This window comes from Schistocerca gregaria, chromosome X, assembly GCF_023897955.1.
Source record: "Schistocerca gregaria isolate iqSchGreg1 chromosome X, iqSchGreg1.2, whole genome shotgun sequence".
Lineage (NCBI taxonomy): Eukaryota > Metazoa > Arthropoda > Insecta > Orthoptera > Acrididae > Schistocerca > Schistocerca gregaria.
In genome coordinates, this window is record NC_064931.1 from 530,794,568 (window position 1) to 530,803,901 (window position 9,334).

The following is a 9,334-nucleotide window of genomic DNA, read 5'->3' on the forward strand; positions in this document are numbered from 1 at the left end:
TCGAGTGTGCACATTTAGCGTTATACCGCTGTAGTGATTAAATACGTTCATTAGGGTGCTTTTCAAGCTCACCATTAAAAGTTTTTATTTTATTCGCGTATTGTTCCAGTAATCCCGAAAAGTTTGTTTTGTTCATATTTCGTGGCTTTGCCTTACGTGCCGAGTGTGCATACTTAGCGTTATACCACAATCTTAAGTTCATTTGGTATAGATTAACTAATTAAATACATTCATTAGTGTGCTCTTCAAGCTTGCCATTAAAGGTTTTTCTTTTATTTATGTATTCTTCCACTTATCGCAAAAAGTTCGTTATGGTTACATTTGGCTGTTTAGGTCTAATTTTTGATCAAGGATATTTAGTGTTATACCACAAATTAAAGTGCATTTGGTAATAGTTCACTTACATATTAGTTTCCAAAACATATTTAGTGTCCTTTTACATCTGTATTTAATATATTATCGTTATCACTTAGTAAATCTCTTAACTAATTTCCAAACTACCATGGATACTAAGTGTGTGAGCTGCAGTAGGAAAGTTAGTTCAGGGGTTTTGTGCAGCTGTTGTGACAGATGGCTTCATTGGGGAAATTGTAGCGGCGTGGGAATTGGGGAAGCAAATGAAACTCTTCCATTCTTTTGCAGGATTTGCTCAAGAGATAGGATTATAGCTGAACGAGATTATAGCTAAACAGGAGGAGAAAATTAGAGCCCTTCAGGCTGATTTGGACAGAGCAAGGGAGGAACTAAAGAGGTTAAGGGGGGAGGAGGGCAAACAACGGTGGGAAGTGGTAGCTGGGAACAGGGCCCACAGAAACAGAACAGTGTCTGACAGTTTCCCAATTGACACAACAAATAGAATGCCTTGCTACCACAGTTAAGTAAGGAAGAGGCTCCAGTAGAAGTAGATGTAGTTAAGATGCAACAGAATCTCACTAGGAAACAAACTATTTCAAAAAAGTAGGCAGTAAGAGGAAAGTTCTGTTGCTGAGTAGCAGCCATGGAAGAGGTGTGGGCCAGATTTTGCAGGAAAAATTAGGTGACAGGTACCAGGTCACAAACTTTTTCAAGCCAAGTGCAAGTCTTAGGCAGGTGGTAGAGGATATAGGTTCCTTGTGCAAGGGATTCACAAAGCAGGATCATGTGATGATAGTGAGTGGAGTGGGAAACAGCACTGATATGGATCAGGGCTACAGTATTGAGTGTGACCTGGTGAAAATAGCCTCAGCAATAACCCATACCAATATTGGGCTGGTACCTGCTTTCGTGCGGCATGATCAGCCCCAGTTGAACCGCACTGTCAGGATGGTAAATATAGAGTTGCATCAGTTGCGCAGGATGGCTACTCTGTCAGGCATTGGGTTGGGTACTGTCGAGGATATTGATTTTTTTTTTTGGGGGGGGGAGAGAGATTTCACAAGGCATGGCCTATATCTCAATAGGAAAGGGAGGGGTAAACTGGCAGGGTTGTTAGCGAAATCCATAAGGGGGGACACTAGTACTCATGGATGTACCTCTTTTTTAGACTAATATCAGTGTCCAATGTGATGTTCAGGTAGGCAGTTGCTAAAGAGGTCCGAAACACAGAAAATTCTCCCAACAGGAAAGTAAATAATAATGTTACCATATTTAATCAAAATATTGGTGGACTAAAGAAAAAAGTAAATTTTCACAAAAGTAAAGTAAAAAAATAATGTTAGCTACCACTTTTCACCAAAATATTCCGGGATTGAAGAATAAAGTAGATGAGTTCCTGGTTTGTTTAGATGACATTGAATCTCATAATGAAACAGATCTGTAATGTAATAGATCCTCCCCCAATGAACCATGGACTTTGTCATTGGTGGGGAGGCTTGCATGCGTCAGAGATACAGATAGCCGCATCGTAGGTGCAATCACAACAGAGTGGTATCTGTTGAGAGGCCAGACAAACATGTGGTTCCTGAAGAGGGGCAGCAGCCTTTTCAGTAGTTGCAAGAGCAACAGTCTGGATGATTGACTGATCTGGCCATGTAACAATAACCAAAACGGCCTTGCTGTACTGATACTGTGAACAGCTGAAAGCAAGGGGAAACTATGGCCGTAATTTTTCCCGAGGGCATGCAGCTTTACTGTATTATTAAATGGTGATGGCGTCCTCTTGGGTAAAATAGTCCTCCATTCGGATCTCCGGGCGGGGACTACTCAAGACGATGTCATTATCAGGAGAAAGAAAACTGGCGTTCTACGGATCGGAGTGTGGAATATCAGATCCCTTAATCGGGCAGGAAGGTTAGAAAATTTAAAAAGGAAAATGGATAGGTTAAAGTTAGATATAGCGAGAATTAGTGAAGTTCGGTGGCAGGAAGAAAAAGATCTCTGGTCAGGTGAATACAGGGTTATAAATACAAAATCAAATAGGAGTAATGCAGGAGTAGGTTTAATAATGAATAGGAAAATAGGAATGTGGGTAAGCAACTACAAACAGCATAGTGAACGCATTTTTGTGGCCAAGATAGATGTGAAGCCCACACCTACTACAGTAGTACAAGTTTATATGCCAACTAGCTCTGTAGATGATGAAGACATTGAAGAAATGTATGATGAAATAAAAGAAATTATTCAGATAGTGAAGGGCGACGAAAATTTAATAGTCATGGGTGACTGGAATTCGGTAGTAGGAAAAGGGAGAGAAGGAAACATAGTAGGTGAATATGGACTGGGGCAAAGAAATGAAAGAGGAAGCCGCCTGGTAGAATTTTGCACAGAGCACAGCTTAATCATAGCTAACACTTGGTTCAAGAATCATAAAAGAAGGCTGTATACATGGAAGAAACCTGGAGATACTGACAGGTTTCAGATAGATTATATAATGGTAAGACAGAGATTTAGGAACCAGGTTTTAAATTGTAAGACATCTCCAGGGGCAGATGTGGACTCTGACCACAATCTATTGGTTATGACCTGTAGATTAAAACTGAAGAAACTGCAAAAAGGTGGGAATTTAAGGAGATGGGACCTGGATAAACTGAAAGAACGAGAGGTTGTACAGAGTTTCAGGGAGAGCATTAGGGAGCAATTGACAGGAATGGGGGAAAGAAATATGATGGAAGAAGAATGGGTAGCTTTGAGGGATGAAGTAGTGAAGGCAGCAGAGGATCAAGTAGGTAAAAAGACGAGGGCTAGTAAAAATCCTTGGGTAACAGAAGAAATATTGAATATAATTGATGAAAGGAGAAAATATAAAAATGCAGTAAATGAAGCAGGCAAAAAGGAATACAAACGTCTCAAAAATGAGATCGACAGGAAGTGCAAAATGGCTAAACAGGGATGGCCAGAGGACAAATGTAAGGATGTAGAGGCTTATCTCACTAGGGGTAATATAGATACTGCCTACAGGAAAATTAAAGAGACCTTTGGAGATAAGAGAACCATTTGTATGAACATCAAGAGCTCAGATGGAAACCCAGTTCTAAGCAAAGAAGGGAAAGCAGAAAGGTCGAAGGAGTATATAAAGGGTCTATACAAGGGCGATGTACTTGAGGACAATATTATGGAAATGGAAGAGGATGTAAATGAAATGGGAGATATGATACTGTGTGAGGAGTTTGACAGAGCACTGAAAGACCTAAGCCAAAACAAGGCCACAGGAATAGACAACATTCCATTAGAACTACTGATAGCCTTGGGAGAGCCAGTCCTGACAAAACTCTACCATCTGGTGAACAAGATGTATGAGACAGGCGAAATATCCTCAGACTTCAAGAAGAATATAATAATTCCGATCCCAAAGAAGCAGGTGCTGACAGGTGTGAAAATTACCGAACAATCAGTTTAATAAGTCACGGATGCAAAATACTTACGCGTATTCTCTACAGACGAATGGAAAAACTGGTAGAAGCCGACCTCGGGGAAGATCAGTTTCGATTCCGTAGAAATGTTGGAAAACGTGAGGCAATACTGACCTTACGACTTATCTTAGAAGCTAGATTAAGGAAGAGCAAACCTACGTTTCTAGCATTTGTAGACTTAGAGAAAGCTTTTGACAATGTTGACTGGAATACTCTCTTTCAAATTCTGAAGGTGGCAGGGGTAAAATACAGGGAGATAAAGGCTATTTAAAATTTGTACAGAAACCAAATGGCAGTTATAAAAGTGGAGTGGCATGAAACAGGAGCAGTGGTTGGGAGGGGAGTGAGACAGGGTTGTAGTCTCTCCCCGATATTATTCAATCTGTATATTGAGCAAGCAGTGAAGGAAACAAAAGAAAAATTCGGAGTAGGTATTAGAATCCATGGAAAAGAAATAAAAACTTTGAGGTTCGCCGATGACATTGTAATTCTGTCAGAGACAGGAAAGGACTTGGAAGAGCAGTTGAACGGAATGGATAGTGTCTTGAAAGGAGGATATAAGATGAACATAAACAAAATCAATATGAGGATAATGGAATGTAGTCGAATTAAGTCGAGTGATGCTGAGGGTACTATATTAGGAAATGAGACACTTAAAGTAGTAAAGAAGTTTTGCTATTTGGGGAGCAAAATAACTGATGATGATCGAAGTAGAGAGGATATAAAATGTAGACTGGCAATGGCAAGGAAAGCGTTTCTGAAGAAGAGAAATTTGTTAACATCGAGTATAGATTTAAGTGTCAGGAAGTAATTTCTGAAAGTATTTTTATGGAGTGTAGCCATGTATGGATGTGAAACATGGACGATAAATATTTTGGACAAGAAGAGAATAGAAGCTTTCGAAATGTGGTGCTACAGAAGAATGCTGACGATTAGATGGGTCGATCATATAACTAATGAGGAGGTATTGAATAGGATTGGGGAGAAGAGAAGTTTGTGGCACAACTTAACTAGAAGAAGGGACCAGTTGGTAGGACATGTTCTGAGGCATCAAGGGATAACCAATTTAGTATTGGAGGGCAGCATGGAGGGTAAAAATCATAGAGAGAGACCAAGAGATGAATACGCTAAACAGATTCAGAAGGATGTAGGTTGCAGTAGGTACTGGGTGATGAAGAAGCTTGCACAAGATAGAGTAGCATGGAGAGCTGCATCAAACCAGTCTCAGGACTGAAGACTACAACAACAATGTAATAGATACACTATGCCAGTCTGAGCATCACATTGTATCTGATATGGAAAAGATAAATATCAGTGGTTATAAACTACGTGCACAAATGAGTAGTCTTTCAATTTGACATATGTCATTACTTTTCCGACTCTGGCACTAAAGGGCAGCATCACATTGACAGATAACACTTTTGTAGACCAAGATAAGTTTAAAAACAAATTCTTGTCCTGTTGAGAATGGCCTTTCTGATCATGCTGCTCAGCTATTTACAGCATATGACATAGCTCCAGTCAGTAATTCAAAACTACCCTCCAAAGTTGTGTGATCAATAAATGACTCAACAATTAGCAATTTCAGAGAAAATCTTCAACAGCTAGACTGGGATGAGGTGTACAAGGAATCTGATGCTAATTTAAAATGTAACTTATTTGATGATACACTTGTAAGAGAATTTGAAAACTTCCCTCAAGAAAGTAGTTAAATCGAATTATAAGAAACCTTGGCTTACTAAAGGAATAAAAATATCTTGTAACCACAAAAGGGAACTATAAAAACAAGAAAGAGTAATGACCCAGAAACAGCCAAATATTATAATAACTACTGTGCTACATTAAGAAAGGTTATTAAAAAGTCCAGAAGCACATGCATCATGTCTGAGATTAATACCTCTGATAACAAAACCAAAACAATTTGAAATATTATTACAAGGGAGACAGGGCAAACAAGAGTACAGGATGATGGCATCACCATCAAAGCGAATGGAAACTTGATAAACAACAAGCCGGAAGTCGAAAACATTTTGAATAATCATTTTTTAAATGTTGTAGAGAAAATAGGATCTAAATGTTCATTAGAAGAAGCAAGGCAGTTAATGGAAGAGGCCTTAACCACACCATTTGATACAACTGAATTCCATCAACTTCTCCTTCTGAAATTAGGAAAATAATAAACTCTCTCAAGAATAAAAGCTCACATGGAATTGATGGCATTTCCAGCAGGATAATAAAAGCTTGTTCCCAAGAAATAAGTGGGATTCTTAGCCACATATGTAATAGAGCTATGAAGCACGGTATTTTTCCATATAGACTGAAGTATGCCATTGTTAAACCATTGCATAAAAAAGGGGATATGTCTGATCTCAAAAACTAATGCCCAATCTCTCTTCTGGCTGCCTTATCTAAAATTCCTGAAAAAGTAATGTATTATAGAGTACCTTCACCTTTGTAAAAATAAAGTTTTGACAAAATGTCAGTTTGGTTTCCAGAAGGGTTTTTCAACGGAAAATGCTATATATGCTTTCACTAATGAAATATTAAATGCTCTGAGTAACCGGAAGTCACCCGTTGGGATTTTTTGTGATCTATCAAAGGCTTTTGATTGTGTAAATCACAGAATACTTCTAGATAAGCTCAAATACTGTGGTATGTGTGGGACAGTGCTCAAATGGTTTAAATTATACCTACCTGGAAAAGTGCAGAAAGTTGAAATAAACAGTTCACGCAATATGCAAAAAAACTGATGATTTCTGAAACTGGGGATCAATCAAGTATGGGGTGCCGCAAGGTTCGGTCTTGGGTCCTCTGCTGTTCTTAATATATTTAATGATATGCCATTCTATATTCATGAAGATGCAAAGCTGGTACTTTTTGCCGATGATACAAGTATAGCTACCACAACCAACAGACAAGAATTAACTGGTGAAATTGTAAATTATGTTTTACAGAAAATCATGAAATGGTTCTCTGCAAATGGGCTCTCATTGAACTTTGACACATCACAGTATATACAGTTCCACACAGTAAATTGAATGATACCATTAATAAATTTAGATTTCGATCAGAAATCGGTAGCTAAGGTAGAATATTCAAAATTTCTAGGTGTATGCATTGATGAGGGGTTGATCTGGAAAAAAACACACTGAGGATCTGCTGAAACGTTTGAGTTCGGCTACTTATGCTACTAGGGTCATTGCAAATTTTGGTGATATACATCTGAGTAAATTAGCTTACCACGCCTATTTTCATTCTCTGCTTTCGTATGGCACCATATTCTGGGGTAACTCATCACTGAGTAAAAGAGTGTTCATTGCACGAAAGCGTGTAGTCAGAATAATTGCTGGAGCTCATCCAAGATCATCCTGCAGACACTTATTTAAAGAGCTAGAATTCTTCACTGTAGCCTCACAATATATATAGTCACTTATGAAATTTGTTATTAACAATCCGAACGAATTCAAAAGTAATAGCAGTGTACATGGCTACAACACTAGGAGAAAGGATGATCTTCACTACTCAAGGTTAAATCTCAGAAGGGGGTAAATTATGCTGCCACAAAAGTCTTTGGTCACTTACCTAGTAACGTCAAAAGTCTGACAGATGGCCATATAGCATTTAAAAGGAAATTAAAAGAATTTCTTAATGGCAACTCCTTCTACTCATCAGATGAATTTTTGGATATGGTAAGTGGGTAATGTTCCAACCCTCCTGCCCCCCCCTCCCCAAAAAAAAAAAAAAAATAAAAAATATTGAGTGTCACGTAATATTTTGTTTAATGTAATATCTTTATTAACCTGACACATTCCACATCATTACGAAGTGTCATATTCATGATCTATGGAACAAGTACTAATCTAATCTATGTCACTGGTAAAGCCAATGGCTAGTGTCAAACATTCCTCTGGTATACCATCTTTCTGACTGAGAAATTCTTATCAAACAGAATTCTTTGTCATTCACAATGGACAGACAAGAGCAACTTATCACAATGATATAACTGATAGCTGCAGATGATCAGTATTTGGTACACATACTATCCACTGACACAATAAACAAACAAAGGTAATGTCACATGCAGAAATAGGCGAAAACCTGATATTATGTAAAAATACAATATCAGAAGAGTTCCGAGGAAGTGGGATTCGTTCATGGAGGTTGCCTAATAAATACAGGTCTAAAGTAACTTACCAGACAGAACAAACAAATGAGTCGGAGAAGATTTAAGGGAGCTTAATGCAATTTTTCACAGGACTGCAATATGTGACCGTAAATGATGTATGGAAAAACACAAACACACACATACATATACACACACGCGCGCGTTGCATTAGACACATTTCCAAATAATGTACAGCATTATGCCACGGTTAAAAATGGTTCGAAATACTGTCAGGAGAACATTGGCCTATTGTCATGATCTGGCATTAATGGATGTCTAGCCTTCCTACAAAAATTCTAAGTTATAGTGTACATTATCACATACACGCTTGCTATGCAATTTCAAATAATACCCTACACCGTAATCACACACGAAGGGCAGATTTTTTTAAATTTCAGTCTGCTCTTCTCTATCCTGTTTCTAGAGCAACGACAAACAATAATCAAATTTGCTATAGTCAGAAAGTAGGACTTAGCTGCACTGTCCACATACTTAACGAGACGAATCCGACTGACAATTACGAAAAGAATATGTGTTAATGTCACATCAAGTTTTGACTCACTACGTCAGGGTCGTTTACCACAACACTCACGAGCGAAGGTGCTTTTTCTGACTTCTGCAGCCCCAGGTTGTAGTTACATTAAATGCTTCTAACGCCCACAAGTAAACAAAGGGTCATATTATTTCCGACGTTTAAATGGCAGTGCACATTCACAACAGCACTGTTAAAAAATATGTACGCTAATATCTAGATGCACTTACCCGCACTTTTGATACTTATCCACTTAAGAGAAAGTATTGCCTTTCAGTCAGCAGCACTACAATGACGCTTGTAAGTTTACATTCACTGCCTAAGAGCGCGGAAAAACATTACCACTACCATATTGGATAGCAAGGCAATATTCAACAAAAGTTACTTTTTCAGCACAGCGGCGCTTAACAATATTACCACTTATGTGGCAGTTACAAAACATTGCACTGACATTGACAAACACAGTCTTCGGCATTATGGCAAAGACTCTCCAGTTGCTGCCAGAAGTTTCCTGCACGACGATTCAATTCGATCTTTCTGATCGAATCAGCAACACTTATCCCTGTTTACAACAATTCACAATAATGCTCTCGAGAAAGAACGTAATGTATTGTAAGGATTTTCTCATCATGGTAGTTTGTAAATAACATGCACATGTGACACAATATTAGCGCAGGAGCATTATCCCACCATTTAGCACCTAAATCCTTCCAGACACCGTGATTACATTAATTCCGCTAGTTATTAAGTAAATTAAAATATTATGGCGTCACTGGTAGTGCTGCAAAGTGGTTTCACTCATATCTTACT

The 9,334-nt window shown here is 38.4% G+C and overlaps 1 protein-coding gene across 3 annotated transcripts in view; it reads right to left on the bottom strand.

The window, feature by feature from the left end:
- LOC126298867 (WD and tetratricopeptide repeats protein 1-like) overlaps nt 1–9,020 on the bottom strand; it is a 214,222-nt gene extending 205,202 nt beyond the window's left edge. For 2 of the 3 annotated variants that reach the window (XM_049990380.1, XM_049990379.1), the window contains exon 1: nt 8,755–9,010. The gene's annotated coding sequence lies outside the window, so the exon portion shown is untranslated. Of the gene's footprint in view, nt 1–8,754 lie in introns of all 3 variants that reach the window. The other variant, XM_049990378.1, reaches the window with a different exon arrangement.
- Nucleotides 9,021–9,334: the final 314 nt, after the last annotated feature.